The 18,374-nt window shown below is 48.5% G+C and overlaps 1 protein-coding gene across 1 annotated transcript in view; it reads left to right on the top strand.

Annotated features, from left to right (window-relative positions):
- Positions 1 to 18,374, top strand: part of EFCAB11 (EF-hand calcium binding domain 11) — a 1,000,500-nt gene that overhangs the window by 890,813 nt on the left and 91,313 nt on the right. The gene's annotated exons all lie outside the window — the stretch shown is intronic.

Here is an 18,374-nt window from a genome sequence, read left to right as displayed (position 1 = left end):
AAAACCCTGTGAAACTTTTAGCCAATCACATCACACTTTGTCCCTTATCTTCCTCTACATTCCTGTGTCCTTCCTCTTTCTTTGCTGCTCGGGCAGCCAGATAAGTACTTTTGAATTTATTTACGATCTTGAATGTAATGTGGAAGAATTATATAAAGCGAATGATATGATCTGAACGGCGCACGTGAGAGGCGTTAAAGTTGTTGGCGGAGCATATCCGCAGTCGTTAGAAGAGTTTAAACTACTGTAATACAAACTTGCGATGGGGCAGACGGCTCCGGCGAGTTCAAAGTCCTCTCCTCTGTGAGGGAGCACTGCAAGCACGGAAACGACACTGGGCGCGATGGGACCGTTTGAAGTTCTGGCGCTCAGTGGTCATATTACAGATTGCGTAAGGAGCAAGGTAGCAAAGCTGCAGGGAAACAACCAAATACATTCTGATACAAGTGTCAGAACAACAGCAAAGACCGCGCGGTAGCGCAACGGAGCATAATCTGTTCAAAGCTGATAAGAAGAGTCAGCAGAAATAGATACAAGAACGCCACCTAGTGGCCAATAAAAATACTGACAAATGGTCCGCCACCAGGGGGCGCCGGATGAGGACCTAACTCCGCGTCGCTCCGCCAGGGCTGCCTAAATCCATAAAAATCCTGCCGCTTCCTCGGTCCTTCTGCCGACTTGCACTGCATACTACTGCAGGGGAATATACCAGCATCCCCTCCGAAAAATCCCGGCGAAAATCGGGCCCGCCGGAGCCTCCTACACCGTGTGAAAGTCCCGCCGGTGACAGGCGGGAAGGAAGCGCCGTCATCGGCAGCGCCCATCGGAGCCCCGCCGGAATTACGCCGCGCTCGCCAATCGATCCCCCGAGGCTTCCGAGACAGCTGCCGCAGAACCAGTGTCGCCGCCCTGCGGGCTGAGAGGTGAGGACTTGCCCACCCCCCCCCCCCCCGGGCCTCCACTCCAGCCGCTGCCGCCACAGCCACCGCCTGATCCAGATCTCGGAGGGGCGCCCGACTGGACCCGTGGCCGCCTCCTCCTTGCTTCCCCCCCCCCTGTGCTCTCCCTCCCCGGCCCCGCCGCGGGCCGGTCGCCTGGGTTGGGGGCCGCCTGTGGAGAAGAAACATCGAGGGAGGTACTCGCGGCGGCTGGAAGAGGGGGCGGCCGGCGATGAAGACTGAACACCAGCGGGTCGGAACGGACCCGTTGGGGGACTGCTCCTGACTCCTGGCACCGCAACTAGGGGCTCCCTCCTAAGAGGAAGCGCAGCATAACTGGAAGAGTGGAGGGGCCCACCCCAAATACCAGGGGGAAAAAGCACCTGCCACGCACTGAGTGAGAGGCCAAGGACTCGCCTCCGGACGCCTGGACCCAAACTTGCCACCTCGGCCGGAGTAAGCACGCCGACACATCCGGCTGGTGCCACCCTCACCGCCTGCAAAATCACACCCCCCCCACCCCCTGAACTACACGATAAAACAAACCCAGGGGTGGGTCACATTGGACATAAGGCCAGACCGCGCAGGCCAAGGCCCGATACGGGGCAAAGCAACACGCTGGGAACCAGGGATAAGGCCACCAGTCGACCATCCACCGGAGGCCACAAATACCGGATCGAAGGCCTAAGGACCCCCCAGGTGGGAACCTCCGATCCAACGGGACCGCATCCAGTGCCACCCCCATAGGATCAGAATGGGGAAGGATCAGCCCCGTAGAGCGACCCAAAACAGAATAGATAAATACACGACGAACACCCCGGCGACCCTCCAGGACCCACCTAGCAGGGCGGATAACGAGTCTACGAAGGGGGACGCGGCCCAAACGCTGTCTCTCACCGACATCATGGCAGCAATCAACGACTCCAGAGCCTCGGTAGAGACCAAAATAGATGGCTTGGCCTCCGAGGTGTCCTTTGTGAGGCAAGACTTAAGGAACCTAACCACTAGGGTCGGGGAAGCAGAACAACGAATATCCGACACCGAAGACACAGTTAAAAACCTGGGAGTCCGCCTCGAACAAATGGAACGAAAAATTACCACGCTAGAAAATAGAGCTGAAGACAGCGAAGGCAGGTCCCGCCGGAATAATCTCCGCATACTCGGCCTTCCCGAGAAAGAGGAGGGGCCCTCTATGGAGCTCTTTCTGGAAGACTGGCTGGCAGACTTGATGGCCCCCAAGCAGCTCTCTAAATTTTTCTCAATAGAAAGAGCACACAGAGTTCCGACGGGCAGACCAGTCCCGGGGGCCCCCCCACGAACGATAATCGCAAAACTCATGAACTACAGGGACCGAGACACACTGCTGCACATGGCAAGGGCGACCGGCCCCATCACTTACAATGGTAACCGAATCGGGTTCTTCCCCGACTACACGAGAGAGGTCCAGAAGGCGCGACAATCCTACGACTCCGTCAAAAAGAAACTGTCACCCCTGGGCATTAAATACGCACTCTTCTTTCCGGCAACATTCAAGGTATACCACAACGGCAAGGTTCATGTGTTCTGCACCCCCCGTGAGGCCTGGGAGTGGTTAGAAACACAGGTCCTCTCCACACCAAGCCCGAATAGACCGGGCGGAGGCACACCCCGCAGGCACGACGGTGACAACGACCACCCCGCTGGACAGGTCACCCCACCACATGAAGTAGCCGGAAAACCCGGATCTCCGATCAACATGGGACACACCTGAAATTGTGCAACTACTCACTGGCAGGACTAAGGAAGCGGAATGAGAGCCCCATAGCCGGCGGCCCTGGAAGGGCTGTGGGGGAAGTGGACAACTAACACCTCTACGCCCCCCGCGGGGGACTCTTCACTGTTGGTTCTACGTTACGTTCAGTGGTCACCTTGAACCACACGAGCTGCGGGGTAGGGTCCTTCTGACCCCTCCCCCCGCCGCCGAGTTGGGGCCCTTGCCCCCTTAGCAGTTTGAATGGTTAGGGGAACAGGTACTTCTGGTTGGGGGGAAGTGCAGGGTGGGGGGAGTTTGGGGGTTTTCTTGGTGAAGGAAGGGAAAGGCCTCTTGTCACAAATACCAGCAGTAATGGTCAGCAAAACAGAATCTCAGAGAAATCCTTGCATAAGATATGTGAGGGACCGAAACGTCCCCCCCACTGACCAGCATACACCCATCTACACGGACATGGCCTACGATTCACTGGTTAGGGTTTCAGAATTTGCACATGTAGTACACAAAATTGATCATCAAATGAGAACGGAAGGAGGGCTCGGGTGTCAGTCATGCCTCAAAACGGCCGACAAAATAGAAACACAGGAAACGCACTGCATCCTTCCATATAACCCCGAACCAAGACCCACGCCGATATAACACATAAGAGACAAATATCTCTGTTGACCTGGAACGTGAACGGCTTGGGGTCGGGCATAAAGCGTAGACTGGTACTTCAATACCTTAACCGCCATTCCCCAGACATTGCATTCATAACAGAAACCCACCTGATCGGTACCAACAGTGGGCTCTTTAGAAAAACAAACTACCCACACACATACCTCGCCGGGTTTTCCAGAGGTTCTAGGGGAGTCATGATCCTCATACATAAAAGATTCCCGTTTATCACAAAGAAAGTCAAAGCAGACCCTCGGGGCAGGTTTGTGATGGTACTGGGGGAACTACGGGGGGAGACGTGGGGCCTCGTGGCAGTGTATGCACCTCCCACGCTTACAGCGGAACTCCTTGCTGAGCTCCAAGATATGATACTAGAAGAGCGGGCGGACTCATGGGCAATAGGGGGAGATTTCAATGAGGTCATGGAGACAGCCCGGGACAGAACACACGTGGGCAGCAGAGCAGTAGAAACCCCGACCAAACTCCGCACCTTTGCAGAAGCTATGGGGCTATCTGACACATGGAGGGCAGCCCACCCCACGGATCGGGGCTACTCGTTCTATTCCAACGCACACCGGTCCCTATCCAGACTCGACTATATCCTCACCCCCATGAACATGGCCCACCGACTATTATCTGCAGAACTCCTGGCGAGAGGGATCTCTGACCACTCTCCTCCGTTGGTGAAGCTCAAGGGTCTGACAACAAAACAGGAACCCACCTGGCGCCTGAACACCTACTATTTAGGGATACCTGAAATACTAGAGGGGCTTGCAAATAAAACATCGGAATACTTCGACCTGAATGAGGAGGCGGTGGACTGCCCAATAATAAGGTGGGAAGCATACAAGACCGTCCTAAGGGGGGAAGCAATTTCCTTGGTGGCAGCTCACCGCAAACAGCACACTGAGGCAATCTCCGAAGCGGAGGCCCAGGTAACTAGGCGAGAGGAGCAACTCCTCGAAGAGGGAACCCAGGAGGCACATGAGGCGTTGGTGACAGCCCAAACAATCCTGAAGGACAGGGCCTTAGACAACGCCCGAACCGCCCACTGGTTGGTCCGGAGCCAGATATACGAGAGGGGGGACAAAGCCACCAAAACATTAGCCTGGCTGGAGCGTAGAGAGCAGAGTAAAGGACAAGTACGGGCCATCCAAACCCCGGACGGGGACTTACTAATGGGGGACGCGGAGATTGCCGGGGAATTTGCAAACTACTACAGAGAACTATACTCCCCGCAAATACGAGAACCCCCATTAAACATCCCAAACTTTCTGGACTCGATCACGATCCCCCGCCTCTCTGAATCCCAGATAGAACAGTTAGACACAGCCATCACCGAAGACGAGGTAGGGGAAGCCCTCTCTCAACTACAAACCGGGAAGACCCCCGGCCCCAACGGGTTCCCGGTAGAACTGTGGAAAAAGCTGAGTGTAACCACAACGAAACATATGCACACCATGTTCCTCCAGAGTAGAGAACAGGGCACCCTCCCCCCCGACCTCCGAAAAACGACAATAGTGGTGATCCCCAAAGCAGGAAAACCTCCGGAGCACTGCGCCTCCTACAGGCCTATCTCTTTAATAAATGGGGAGGCCAAAATACTAGCCAGAGTCCTCGCCGGCAGACTGCTGGGGGTGATGGGGTCTCTAATCCACCCGGACCAGTGTGGATTTATGCCCGGTAAGTCCACACGAATGAATCTCCGCAGGGTCCAGATTGCTCTTGATCGGGCGGACGAGATCCCGTCCCCACTGGCCCTCCTGGCGGTGGACTTCGAGAAGGCTTTCGACACGGTGGGATGGGAAGCCCTATGGGCCATAATGGGAACGCATGGGCTTTGGACAATACTTTATGTCCTGGGTTAAGCTCCTTTACTCCCTTCCCGAGGCCTCTGTAAGAGTCAATGGGAAATCATCCGCCACATTCCCGCTGAGTAGGGGGACCAGGCAGGGATGCCCCTTCTCCCCCCTGCTGTTTATCCTCGCCATTGAGCCTTTGGCAATCCGGCTGAGAAACGATACACATTGGACAGGGTTCGCCTGGCCACGGGGCGGGGAGGAACGGGTCTCGCTATATGCGGATGACCTATTGATATATTTGAGTAACCCAATAATCTCCTGCCCGATAGTGACCAGAACCCTGGAGGAATACCAGCACTTCATGGGGCTCCGGGTCAACCCACAGAAAACAATCTACTTCCCGGTACAGGGAGGAGAGGACGCGATCCCAGATCCCTGTCCTTACTCCGTTTCCATTCTGGGCTTCACCTACCTAGGCATAAGAATTAGTAGGACACAGGAGGACTTCCCCAAACTGAACCTGCACCCGATAATGGAAAAACTAGAGAACGATGTCGCCCACTGGCACTCCCTCCCACTTTCATTACTCGGGAGGGCAGCACTTTTCAAGATGCTGGCACTCCCGAGATTTCTGTACATCCTCCAAAACGCTCCGCTCCCCATCCCGGCCACAATATTCGCAGATATCAACCGGACTCTCCGCACACTTCTCTGGGGAGGGAAACAGCCACGCATTGCCCTAAAAACGCTCTACCGCTCTGTGTGGGAAGGGGGTATAGGACTGCCCAACATCCGCACATACTACTGGGCGGCACAAGCGGGGGTGGCGAATGAATGGCTACACGGAGACCCGCTGCTACCACACATCCGATTAGAGACACGAGACACTGGCCCTCCCTCCCCTCTGCATATCCTATACGATAGCCCTAGGAACCTAAAAGAGGCACCGACCGGGTCCCGTCACATAAAGCGAGTCTGGAGGGAGATACATAGATACTTAGGCTGGGAAGACAGACCAACCCTGATCCAACCCCTCTGGCGTAATGCACATCTCCCCGAAATACAAAAAATGGGCCATTTTGAATCCTGGGAGAGGAAAGGAATTTCCACACTGGCGGATATTGTCCAAGAGGGGCGACTGATCGACTTTGAAACCCTACAGACGAGACACGGGCTGTTACCCATGGACCGCTTTAGATACCTTCAACTTACGCACGCCATAAATACCCAATTCCCGAACCTGGCCGATATACCTGCCTGCTCTCCCTTAGAAACAAACATACTCCCACAAAGTATCCCACACAAGGTAACCTCTACCCTCTATCAGGCAATTAACTCCTTTGGATCCGGGGAGCTCGTCAACCTCAGGGATAAATGGGAACAGGACCTAGGGCGACTGGAGACAGAAGAGTGGGTGGAAGCCCTGATGTCCCCACGGGAAATTGGGATCGACGCCAAACTCCGGCTGATTCAGCTCCGAATCCTACACAGGTCTTACTATTCCAGAACGCAAATGGCCACTTGGGGGAGGGACGACAACGCAGAATGTACCCGATGCAAAAGAACAGAGGGTACCTACTACCACATGTTGTGGGAATGCGGGGTGCTACAGGAGTTCTGGACCACGTGCTTACTCCGCCTCTCCGGAATACTGGGCACCACAATCCCGAGAGACCCCAAACTTATCCTGCTAGGTATAGGAGGCGAAACGGACCTCAATAAACACGAAAGAATATTTCTAGGAGTGGCACTGGGTGCGGGAAAGAGACTCACGGCAGCCACATGGGGCTCGGGGGACAGGATAACCATTGACAGATGGTCCAATGAAATGGACAGATGCGCCTCCCTGGAGAGGCGAATTTACAATGCAAGGGGTTCCCCCCGTAAATTTCAGAAAATATGGGGAAAATGGGGAACATAAAAGTTAAGGCCATAACAAGGGCCAGCGGCGACGCCTCACGTGGCCACTGGGCGGGCGGTGCAGATTCTCGACCCCCACCCCACCCTCCCTGCGGTACCACACAGAAGACTAGAGTTATGTTATGCACTGCTATCTACTATGACCTCAATGTTGGATCTCCTAATGTCTTTTGTGTACTCACGTTGAATGTGCTACCGTCTCCTTTTTTCTCTTGTTCTTTGTTCAATAAACCAATAAAAAAAGATTTATAAAAAAAAATAAAAAATACTGACAAAGATCATGTAGGTGGAGGAAAATTCCCTTACTATCATTCAAAAGAGGCAGCAGCTGTATTCTAGAAAGTGCTACGCACGGTATACGGGCACAGACCCAGGTTAAACTGGATTCATAAATAATCCAGACCCACAAGGCTGCAATTTTGAGATGGGGGCGGAGCCAAGAACCCTGCAAAGAACCCACTGGCATTAAAATGCACAGCTCCAGCGAAGAATGCGAGGAATCCCATACCAACAGGCAGTGGACAGCGTCCAACAGAGGGCCAACAGTACACTGCGTACTGGGAGCCGGATTGGGGGATTATAACAAAGTAGGAGCTTGGTGGAGGACCTTATTACTTTCTCCCAAGGTATGGAGGCCCTGAGGGGAGAAGCCCCAGAGAGATATCGAGAGGGGCAGGGTGGAAGGAAAAAAGCCAGAAAGGTCTGCAGCAACCAAACCCACGGGCACACCATGCAAGGGGAAAGGTGGTGAAAAGAGAGTGAAGTCATGGGAGAGGAGAGGCAAGGGGTACACAGAGGATGAGTCTTACTCAGAGGACGCAGAAGAGGAGGAATGGGACGAGTCGTCAGAGGAAAGCTCAGAAGAGCATAATACATCCTCCCCAAGCCCTCCTGACCAGTGTAAGGCTGCCAAGAAAAGAAAGACAGAGAGAAGAAGAGGAAATGGGTGAGGTATCAGACCCAGACTCTCTCATACATCCCAGGTCGGCGGAGTGGGAGCCCCCCACCAAGATTGCCAATTACATAAAAAAGAGAATCTGTAGCACTCTGCCTGAAGAAGCCAGGAGCAAATTACGGGCAGAATGCCCCAGGGGCCGGAGAGTATGTCAGAAACCCTGGAAATGGATGAGGATGCTATTTTTTTTTATTTTTTTTTTTTATTTTATTGGTTTGTAATTAAACCTTTAAAATACATAAATGTTACAAACAGACAAACAACATTCATCCAGTTCCCTTTCCCTCATTGTTCCACAGAAGTATGATTTCCCACTATCCCAAGAGATGTAACACATTCTCAGTCGTTATTTATAGCTACATTAGGGGTCAGCAATCGATTTTCAATTATTGCTAAAAGATGTGTTACAGGCAAGACTATTTTCATATCCCTTCCATTAAACATTTGTTGCCACCAATCTTCAGCGTCCATTGACGGGTGGGAGTCACTCCAAGGTGCCAAAAGACAAGTTCTTTCCGTTCTTAGCCCAACGCAGAAGAGCATCAAATGTTTCAAAGTTTCAGGTGCTTGAAGACAACAACGACAGGTTGGATCTAAATTTGCGTATATTGACCAGGCCCGTAGCCTCTCTTTCGTTTTAAACCCATTTAGCCTGAAGCACAGGAACAGTCTTCGGGCGTGCGGGTCCGGAAACAGTTTGACATATTTTTGTGGGTTATTATATGCCCGGGCTTCAGTTGGAACCTCACACATTATTTTAGAGGACGTTCTTTTTGAACATGTTAGTTCCCAATCCTCACGCCATATTTTTATTTTTGCTGCATTTGGGTTTCCTTGGAGAGTCTCTATCTTAATGTCATACTTAGACATAAGCGCTTCACAACGTTTCATCCATAATGCCAGGACCGCAGGTCCGGAGGAAGTCGCACCATGGAGTAAGCCAAATTGCGGAATTTGTTCACTAGTTCTCGTTTTCCGATAAAGTGATAACAAATTCCAACAAACTCTCGCATGAATTGAGATCAATGATAGTTCATATCTTATCGAGGACGTAGCCGTTCCTTTTGACAACTTAAGGACTTTGGTCCAAAAACAATTCTCAAGAGTAGACTATATCTCCCATGTACAACCCAATGCATTTTCTGCCCCATATGTAAGTATAGGTATCACCTTTTGCTCATAAAAACGTAAAACTGCTTTCAGAGAAAATTTCCCATATTTTATTGTTTATTACCTACGCTTGACACGCCAATTGTTTGCATTTACGTTTAATCTCAATTTTCCATGGTTCGTCACTGAGGCTGGAACTGAGCAACATTCCAAGGTATTTCACATTAGGCGAGATCGTTAGCTTTTCTTGGTTTAATGATCATGTTAAATTTTTTGCAAGCCTAGTTTTGCCACTTTTTAGATCTTTCAAGACCAGTGTTTCACACTTCTTTGTATTAATAGACAGATGGTTTTCGATCACATATTGCTGGATTGCATTGATTTTCCTCTGTAGACCAATCGGTGTTAAATCCAACAATATAAGATCGTCCGCATACAACATCCAGCTCAACCAGGATTTATGGATCTTCGGCGGAAAGGTGTTTAAGCCTTCAAAGGAGTATCCAATGTCAGAAATGAACAACCCAAATAATGCTTCCGCCAGCGGGCAGCCTTGCTTGACTCCCTTAAAAGTGTTAATTGGTTGAGACAGCATACCAGTTTGATCCAGACGAACCCTTATAGAGGTTCCAGTGTGTAATTCTTTTATCGCGGCAACTAGGTCTTTCGGGCAGCCCCATTCTCTCATTTTGTTCCATAGCCGTGCTCGATCTATTGTGTCAAATGCATGGGAAAAATCAATGAAAGCAAGATAAACCATTGTTTGGGTTCTAATTGCCTCCATTTTAAGTATATTTAACAACAATAGGTTCAACGAGCATCCAACTTGCTTGACAAAACCAGTTTGTCTAACATCTACGTGTTTCGAGTGAGTTGCCCATTTAACTAGCTTATGCTGCAAGATGGTCGCATACACCTTCCCTAAAACGTCGAGCAAGGCGATCGGCCGATAATTTTTAGGGCATGTTCTGTCCCCTTTTTTAAATATGGGGACAATCACCGCTGATTTCCAGGATTGCGGTGTCTTTCTTTGGAGATTCACTCTCTCAAAGAGATCCACACAAAAGTCTGCCCATAGCTCTGGATGTTGCTTGATCTTGAAGTTAGTCAAACCGTCAGGACCAGGAGCCCTGGAATTTTTGGCTTTATTGATTATACTCATGATCTCCTCTCTCGGGAAAGTTAATGACCAAAATGCACAGTGATCGTCCGGGTTAGCATCACCGCCAGAGTCCTTAAATAGTTCTTTGAAGTGTGAAATCCATGTTGTTTCAGATACCATAGAAGCTTGTAAAGCTGACTGGGATGCCTGTGTGTTGTTAATAAGCTTCCAAAAATCACGGGACTTCTTGTTATGCAGATTTCTTAACATACATTCTGAATCGCCTTGGGTCATAATCACTTTATAAGATTTAAGCCAGTTTTTGTAGTGTTGCTTCGCCTTTCTTATCTTCATGCAACGTATCTCTGGGGCATCAGAGCGTGCCTGCCGTATTATCCTTCGCATACCCCGTTTCTTTTGTAATACGGCCAAATCAAAGCAATGCGTTCCGTTCAACATAGTATGTTTAGAGCCGCCATTCTTGGTTTTAAAGTTTGCCAATAGCTGAGCATATTCTAATGTCGCAGTGTCGCTATTGAATTTATTTGTTATAAGTTCAACGTCCTTTTCAGCTAAACACAGGCGGACTCTACTTGCTCCCACATCGACTTTCACCTGCCATTTTGGTTTAGCACTTACATTTGTACTTATGAATTCCATCTTTAATATATCATGGTCACTGTTTGCATTTCGTTGCACTTTTAATGAAGTTACACGTTGATGGAAATCGGCAGTGACAAATATATAGTCAATGGTAGAACCCTGAGATCCACGGTTCCACGTCAAAGCCGGCGGTATATCGCCTAGCGTGCAACCATTAAGCACCCGCAAGTTTCTTGCTCCCAATTCTTTCATCCAGTTAGTTGCCAAATTCTTTATCTGACGGGATTTCGACTGGAAGCAATCTATGTTCAGATCGCCGCAAAGGACTATATTGGTTCTCTCTTGCTCAACCAATAAGCGATCGATGAGACGTGTGACCTCATCAATAAACACATTGGTTCCAGCCCTCGCATGGTTCCAATATAAGTTCAAAATAGTTATTTGTTCTTTGTTACTCGAATGTTTGGCCAATTTGACAATCGTAGACTCTTGGATGAAAGGTGAGTGATTAATCGATTTTTCAATGCTATATCCGGATGATCGTCTTACTAGAGTTATAAGACCGGCCATAGGACGGCCTTTCGCTGCTTTTATGGCTGGATTTATAGCTATCTCAAAATCTGATGCCACAGGGCTACTGCTTAACCATGCTCTTGCAAGCATACTATGTCCAAACCTCCCAACCACTCAGTATTCATCAAATGAATAGAGCCTAGTACACAGTGCTTCACGGCGACAGCATCCTGGCGTTATCGTTCACAGCTATTATTTAACATGCCGGCCAACCATTGTCATTCAAGTGTTTCGCCCTGAATACAGATATTTGTAGGGAAATTGGGCTCTACGACGCCTTGTTGCATTTTACCTTGTTTTGTTATAGTGAGTTTCTCGCTTTCACTTTTAGGTGCGGATTGTTTATCTTCATCCGACGGAACCCGTTTTTTTCCGTGTTTTACGTTCTTGTTTTGAGCCATGTTTTCGCCAGATTTTTTATCTTCGTCCACCAAGACCCCTTTTTTTTCATAATTTGAGGCCCTGTTTTGAGCACTGTGTTCGCCAGGCATGTTATGTCTTGTCGTAGTTGGCCCAATCAGTCGTGTATTGACTAATTCAGTTGATAAGACTGACGGTTTTAATAGGATAGAGGTACGGGAGGCTTGAGGCTCTGTCGCCATCTTGGTCTCACACTGAGCTCCAGAATCCCCGTCGTCTAATTTATAGACATCAAAACCCAATGAAAATAGTGATACATTTGCCTCCAAAATAGAAGTAGTTATTAAGGACGAAGTGATGTGTAAGACCACTTTATCATTCTTTTGCTCATCTGGAAATTCCACAATCTTTAAATCCTCAGTGGTAACTGCACGTAAGCTCGGTACATGATGAAGTAACTTAATAATGTTACGCCTGTTTAAAATCAACCTGTCAGATGAATTTAAACTCTCAACCATCAATCTGACCCGAGGCGCTTGACCATTGGCCGTGAGGGCTTTGTTCCTTACACCCGTATCACATTCATTAGCTGTGTGTTTAGCCCGATCATTCCTGTGCCTGTCATTTTGCGTTACAAGCTGCATTTCTTGAAATTTAACCTGTCTAGATGTTTGATTCTCGTATAGTTCAATCTCAGTCCGGTCATCGTGCCCCCTCCTTCCAGAATTTATAATACAGGATCCAGACTTCTTATCCCTTTTTTCCTGCGTAGTCAGGAAGGTCAGATTATTTAAATTTCCGTTTATCGGCGTTAATGCTGTTTTCGCTTCGTGGTTACTAGCCAACCTTTCAAACAGCTGAACTGGTTTTATCATGACGTCCGGCATGTGCTTTAGGCAGGTTCCATGTAACTTGTTACGTTTATCTTGTAGAGTCAAAAACATTGGACTTTTTAACTTCTCAGTCATGTGCGCTAATTGTATTGCCGTTTCGTTGGTATGAAGGGCACTGTCAGGACACTGCACTGTTGCAACCTGACTTGCTGCAGTAGTCTGTACCTTCGGTTTTACTTTTTGCAAAACGACAAATCTGCCGTCTATGCGATCTTTCTCCAGGAAGAAAGCTTTAGGACTCTTTATTATTACTTTGAGCTTTATCGATAAGAACAGGTGGCTCCTCAAGATCTTCATATTCTGGCTCGTTATAAGTTGACATGTTTAGCAAATCTAATGATATTTCAGACACCTATGATTTCATCACTTGAGCCTCCTTTCGTCGCGCTTTCGTTCGTGGGTATAATGAGGGATTTTTTAGATCCAGTAGAAACAGACTCAAGCTTTCCATTGGCAAGTACGTGCAGCACTTTAATATTCCTTAAAAATTTTCTGGCCCCGTGCATTTTTTTTCTCTTTTTTGCTGGTTGATTTTTAGTTTTTTTGCACTGCTGAACAATCTGCTTTTTTACAGGTCCCATACTAGGTGGTTTCACAGCTTGTTTTTCAAATAATGGGAATAACTTTGGCGCTGGTTTTGAGATCGCTATTTCATCACCTAAGCAAACTTTATTCCGTTCAATATTACTATTAGACGTAGATTCGTCTTGAGTAATTTCAAGTGCCGGATTTGCTGAGCTGCGTGCTTGCACAAACGCAGTGTGGAAAGACACATCAACAATTTCCTCAATCGGCAGTATAACCGGGCCCAAATTTCCTGTACTCGTCAACCTTATAGAGACCCTTGGTGCGCTATTCATCTATAGTTGAAGTCGGATCTGACTGCCAGGTAGACAACTCTTGAAGATTCAATTTTACACCGTCGGACTTTACTCGATTATCCTGGGTCACCATGTTTGCAGTCTGTAAAACAAGGTTAGGTACACATTTGTTAGGAGCCTTGATGTTAACTTTTAGTAAGGGTTGTTCAGAATGTAATTCAGGATTGAGTACTTTGTTTATAAGATTCGGAGTCTCCATTGTTTTCGTATTGCTGTATAAGGCAGGATGTACACTGGCCTCAGATTTCTCACTAAGCTCTCCGTTTTGAAGGCCACGTGTGTCTTTTTTGAACAAGGCAAGAGCTTCTTTTGTGGCCTCCGCAAACAATTTTTTGTCAATTATATCATTCTTTTTTTGCTCTTGTATCAGCTTATGCCATTCGCTGCACTTTCCAAAACCCTCATGCATTGAGCGGTTAGTGTTCGCACAAATTTGTTCCAATTCTACCACTTTTGAATTTAGCAAAGCCACTACTGTAGTTAAATCTCTTGTAGCATCATATAGATGTTCATACAACTTTGTAAATGGGGCCAAGGGGATAGCTAGTGAGGACAAAATCAATGATTGTAAATCTGAAGAGGGCATAACAGTACTTGATTCGGGACCTTGTGTTTTTGTACACTCGGGTAATAGATCGATACTACATCTTTTTCTCCTAATTTTAGGGAATGGTCGTTCCATAAAGGACGAGTTTGTTGTATCGTCTCCATCAGAATCATCAGCATTAGAAACCACAGATCCATTTGCGTTACTTATACTTGGATTTCTGCAAAAGGCACAATGTTTGCCATTATGCAGTCTTTTCTGAGATGATAATGGTAAACCTGAAGTGTCATAAGCATGTGCAGACAATGTTTCGTTTTTCAACATTTTTGCACGTTTAAAGGGAACATCAACCAGGGTCATCTCACATTAAAACGTTATTAGACCTTTTCAAAAGTGCTTTTGAACTTTCTTCATCAATAGGAGGTGTGGCCGCACTCGCAGAATTTTTGTTGCTCTTAGTCAGACTAGATAAAGTTTTCAAAACATTGTTTGCGATTTCCAATGAATCGCGTCGCATATTGGGTTTTGACAGTAGTTTTGAAGATGGTAACGAATCAGATAACATCCCTTTATTTAAGCCGGCGACCATATCTGCACACCACTCTTCACCAGTAGTAGTATTATAATTGGGCTTAGATATTCTTACCGAGTCTAGTGGTGATTTTACAGATGTCGTCGAGTCAGTTGGGGGCCGTGGGACCAATCGACAGTTGATTCCAGGAGAACTCGTCTCCAACGGAAGCTCAACGCAGGAGTCTCCATCGACTATGCTGCACTCGGCAGCTTTGGTCTCAGTCATCAGACCATCTAGATTGACGCCCCCAACTACCCACCTAGGTGGCTCGTAGGGCGTCGACAAAGCTCCGGCGTCAGCCGGCTCAACCCCAACGCACCGAGTCTCCCCGGGCTCTGCGACTTCCACGGCCACCCCCGGCAACCCTCTGGGCTCCGCAGGGCAGTCCACACTCTCCGCCACCACCTCAGCACCGACACACTCCAGAGGTAAGATTACCGGTGATTGTGAAGTTTCAGATGTAGACTTTGCTGGATTTGGCGATGGATTTAACATTCCGCGATTACTCGATACCACTTCCCTGCATGCTGTCTTATGAATATCATTATAAAGACTGAGCATAACTTCATCAGGATCAAAATCAAATTGTGTGATCTTATTTTGTGTGCATCTATCCTTACTTTTTGTCGGGGAGTCATACAAAACAGCGAGATTATCATTTTTGGCCGTAGGCACTCTAACAAACACGTCATCGGCCACATTAGCCAACTCTGACTGTTGCAATGGTGACAGTGTGGTTGAAGAATTGTGTGTATTTGGTAAACAAAGGGGAGCAGTCAGTTCACTTGTAACCTCGCATATGGAGGTACACGAGTGGTAATTACTTTCCTTTCTTGCATGGGTAAGCTGTGACTCAAGAGTTTTAGTGCTGTCTGCATTAACCTCACGTCTCTTTTGTGCCCGTGTTTTCAACATCGAATGGCAACATCGAATCGAATCGAATGGCAGGGCGTACCTTTTACTTGCGTTTGTTGTGTTTTATCCGCCACACTCATGATGGACACCGTCGGCGGGGGCACGCCGTCACCCGCCACTCGCCAACAGCTCTCCTTGACAGCCCTTCGCTCCTCAGGGCTTAGCGCCGCAAGGGCGGCGGAGGCGGCCTCTTAACCCCTGACCCAGCTGACCACCTGACAAGGCAGCTGTGGGGCTAAAGGGGTAGGCACACGCACCTCCCGTCAGGTCTGATGTTTTCCAAAGTAAATGTTAAATAACAGTACAGAAAAGGCACTCGCCACAGCCCAACAGCTCTCCTTGACAGCCCTTCGCTCCTCAGGGCTTAGCGCCGCAAGGGCGGCCGAGGCGGCCTCTTAACCCCTGACCCAGCTGACCACCTGACAAGGCAGCTATGGGGTTAAAGGGGTAGGCACACACACCTCCCGTCAGGTCCGATGTTTTCCAAAGTAAATGTTAAATAACAGCACAGAAGAGGCACTCGCCACAGCCCAACAGCTCTCCTTGACAGCCCTTCGCTCCTCAGGGCTTAGAGGATGCTATCATTCATGGAGCAATACAGCAGGGACATCAAGAAGGGGATAGATAGATCCTGGAGATCGTGCCAGGATAAACTCCTAGATGTTCTGCGCCTTTTGAAAACAATTTGGCAGATGGCAGAAGAAGAAAGACTGCTGGAACAAAAAGTAGACCCAGAAATTCTAGCGGGCTGGGCGCAGAGAGCAAGATGTCTGCTTTGCAATGCTAACAACACCCTAACAACTGAACGACCGAGGTCCATCCTCATCAAGATAGACCCCCAAGATGAGCGAACTAGCTACTGCAGAATCGACCGCCAGCAGTAGAGGAAAACTGCTCGGGATGCGTTTATTAAGGAAATGGCGACATTTACAAATACATATACCACGTTAGATAAGGCGCAGGCATCACTGAAGAGTGTTTGGCCATAAGGTTTTCGGTAGGGCTGGTGGGGTAAGGGGCCGTTCGGCCAGCCGGTTCACCTCTTACAGGCCCAACTTCAATATCAGAAATGACTGGAGAAATCAAGAAGAGCGCCAACCCAACCCATTCTTCCAGTTGAGGGAAATGGGTAGAGGCAGAGGCAGCAAATGAGGCCAACAGACAAACGCAGGTGAGACTGAACACAGACTTACACAAACACCTGGGGCCTCATTACAACTCAGGCGTTAAGGGTTAACGCCACTGTTAACCCTTAACGCCTGATTCTGATTTTAACGCCTGCTTTTAGCAGGCGTTAAAATCCATGGCGCTAACCTGCCATGGTGCTAATTACGCCGCCGTAATTTACGGCGGCGTAATTAGCGCCTTCCCCACTCCCTTTATGCCCTATGGGGCAAAAATGGGGATGGGGAAGGGAAAATGGGAAATGGGGATTTACCGCCCCACTCACCTTGGAATGGGGCGGTAAATCCGCCATCCACCATGGTGTAAACGGAGTTTACACCATGGTGTTAAAGTTGGTGCACTTAGCACCAAGGTTGTAATGAGGCCCCTGGTTATAGCAGGGATCCTGGTGGTTGGGGGGAGAACAGCACAGTTCTTAGAATGGTGGAGAGAGTTATCAGGAGATGTATGGGTTGAAGAAACAGTACAGAGTTTCCACCTAGAATTTTGGCAGGAACCAATACAAACAGAATTCCTGAGGCCCATGGCACATAGGGTTCACCCGAGAAGACGAAGAGTTATTAAGAAAAGAAATAGCGGAGCTAGAAAAGAAAGGTGCCATTGCTCATGTGTCCGACTCCTTGAACGGGTTATGTTCTTAGTGAAGGGCAAAAAGAAGCAGAGACCAGTGATAAACTTGAGAAGTTTGAACACATTCATAGTCTACAGGCATTTCAAGATGGAGGGCATCCATCTTCTAAGGGGTGTGTTACAGACAGAATACTGGTTAGTCAGGATGGACCTCAAAGATGCATTTCTGACGATCCCAATAATGAAGGAAGACCGGAGATTCCTACAGTTTTAGTGGGGCACCAGAAGTGGGAATTCAGATGCCTCCCATTTGGTCTAGCATCTGCTGCTTGGGCCTTTACGAAGTTAATGCGCAGTAGTGGGCCACCTCAGGGAGCAAGGCATTAGACTGATAATATATTTAGATTACTTTTGTCTGAGACAATACAGGAATAGACTGGTAGAACAATCAGAGAAGACAATCCACTTATCACAAGAGCTGGGCATTTTAATAAATTGGGAAAAATCTGTGTTCGAACCGATAGTCAATAGAGTTCCTAAACTTCATAATAGACACAAAGTCAGCCACGCTTAGTCTACCAATGGACGAAGTGAATGCGATCAAGAAAGAGATCAGCTCAATAATAATGAAGGAAGAGTTGTCACTCAGGGAGCTAGCCAGACTAGTGGGAAGACTAGCATCATCCATTCAGGCGATATTCCCGGGGCCGTTGCATTACAGGGCTCTTCAACGCCTGAAGATCCAACAGCTGAGAAAAGGGTTATCGTATGAACAAAGGGTGCCGGTCTCTGCCGAGGCAAGGACAGAGCTATGGTGATGGTTCAGACACATGGAGGCCTGGAACAGGAGAGCGATATTTGGCTCATCCCCAGACCTCATCATAGAATCAGATGCCAGCCGCTGGGGCTGTGGAGCCCGTTGCGGAAAAATGACAACGGGAGGCAGGTGGTCAGGAATGGAGCTGGAGCTCCACATTAATTGTCTTGAGCTACTGGCGGGGTCCTTTTCAGTGAGATGCTGGACCCAGGATAGGGTGAA

The sequence above is a fragment of the Ambystoma mexicanum genome, chromosome 14 (assembly GCF_040938575.1).
Source record: "Ambystoma mexicanum isolate Mex_15411 chromosome 14, UKY_AmexF1_1, whole genome shotgun sequence".
Classification (NCBI taxonomy): Eukaryota; Metazoa; Chordata; class Amphibia; order Caudata; family Ambystomatidae; genus Ambystoma; species Ambystoma mexicanum.
The sequence above is the reverse complement of the archived record's forward strand: the minus strand, read 5'-3'. Positions and strand labels throughout refer to the sequence as shown.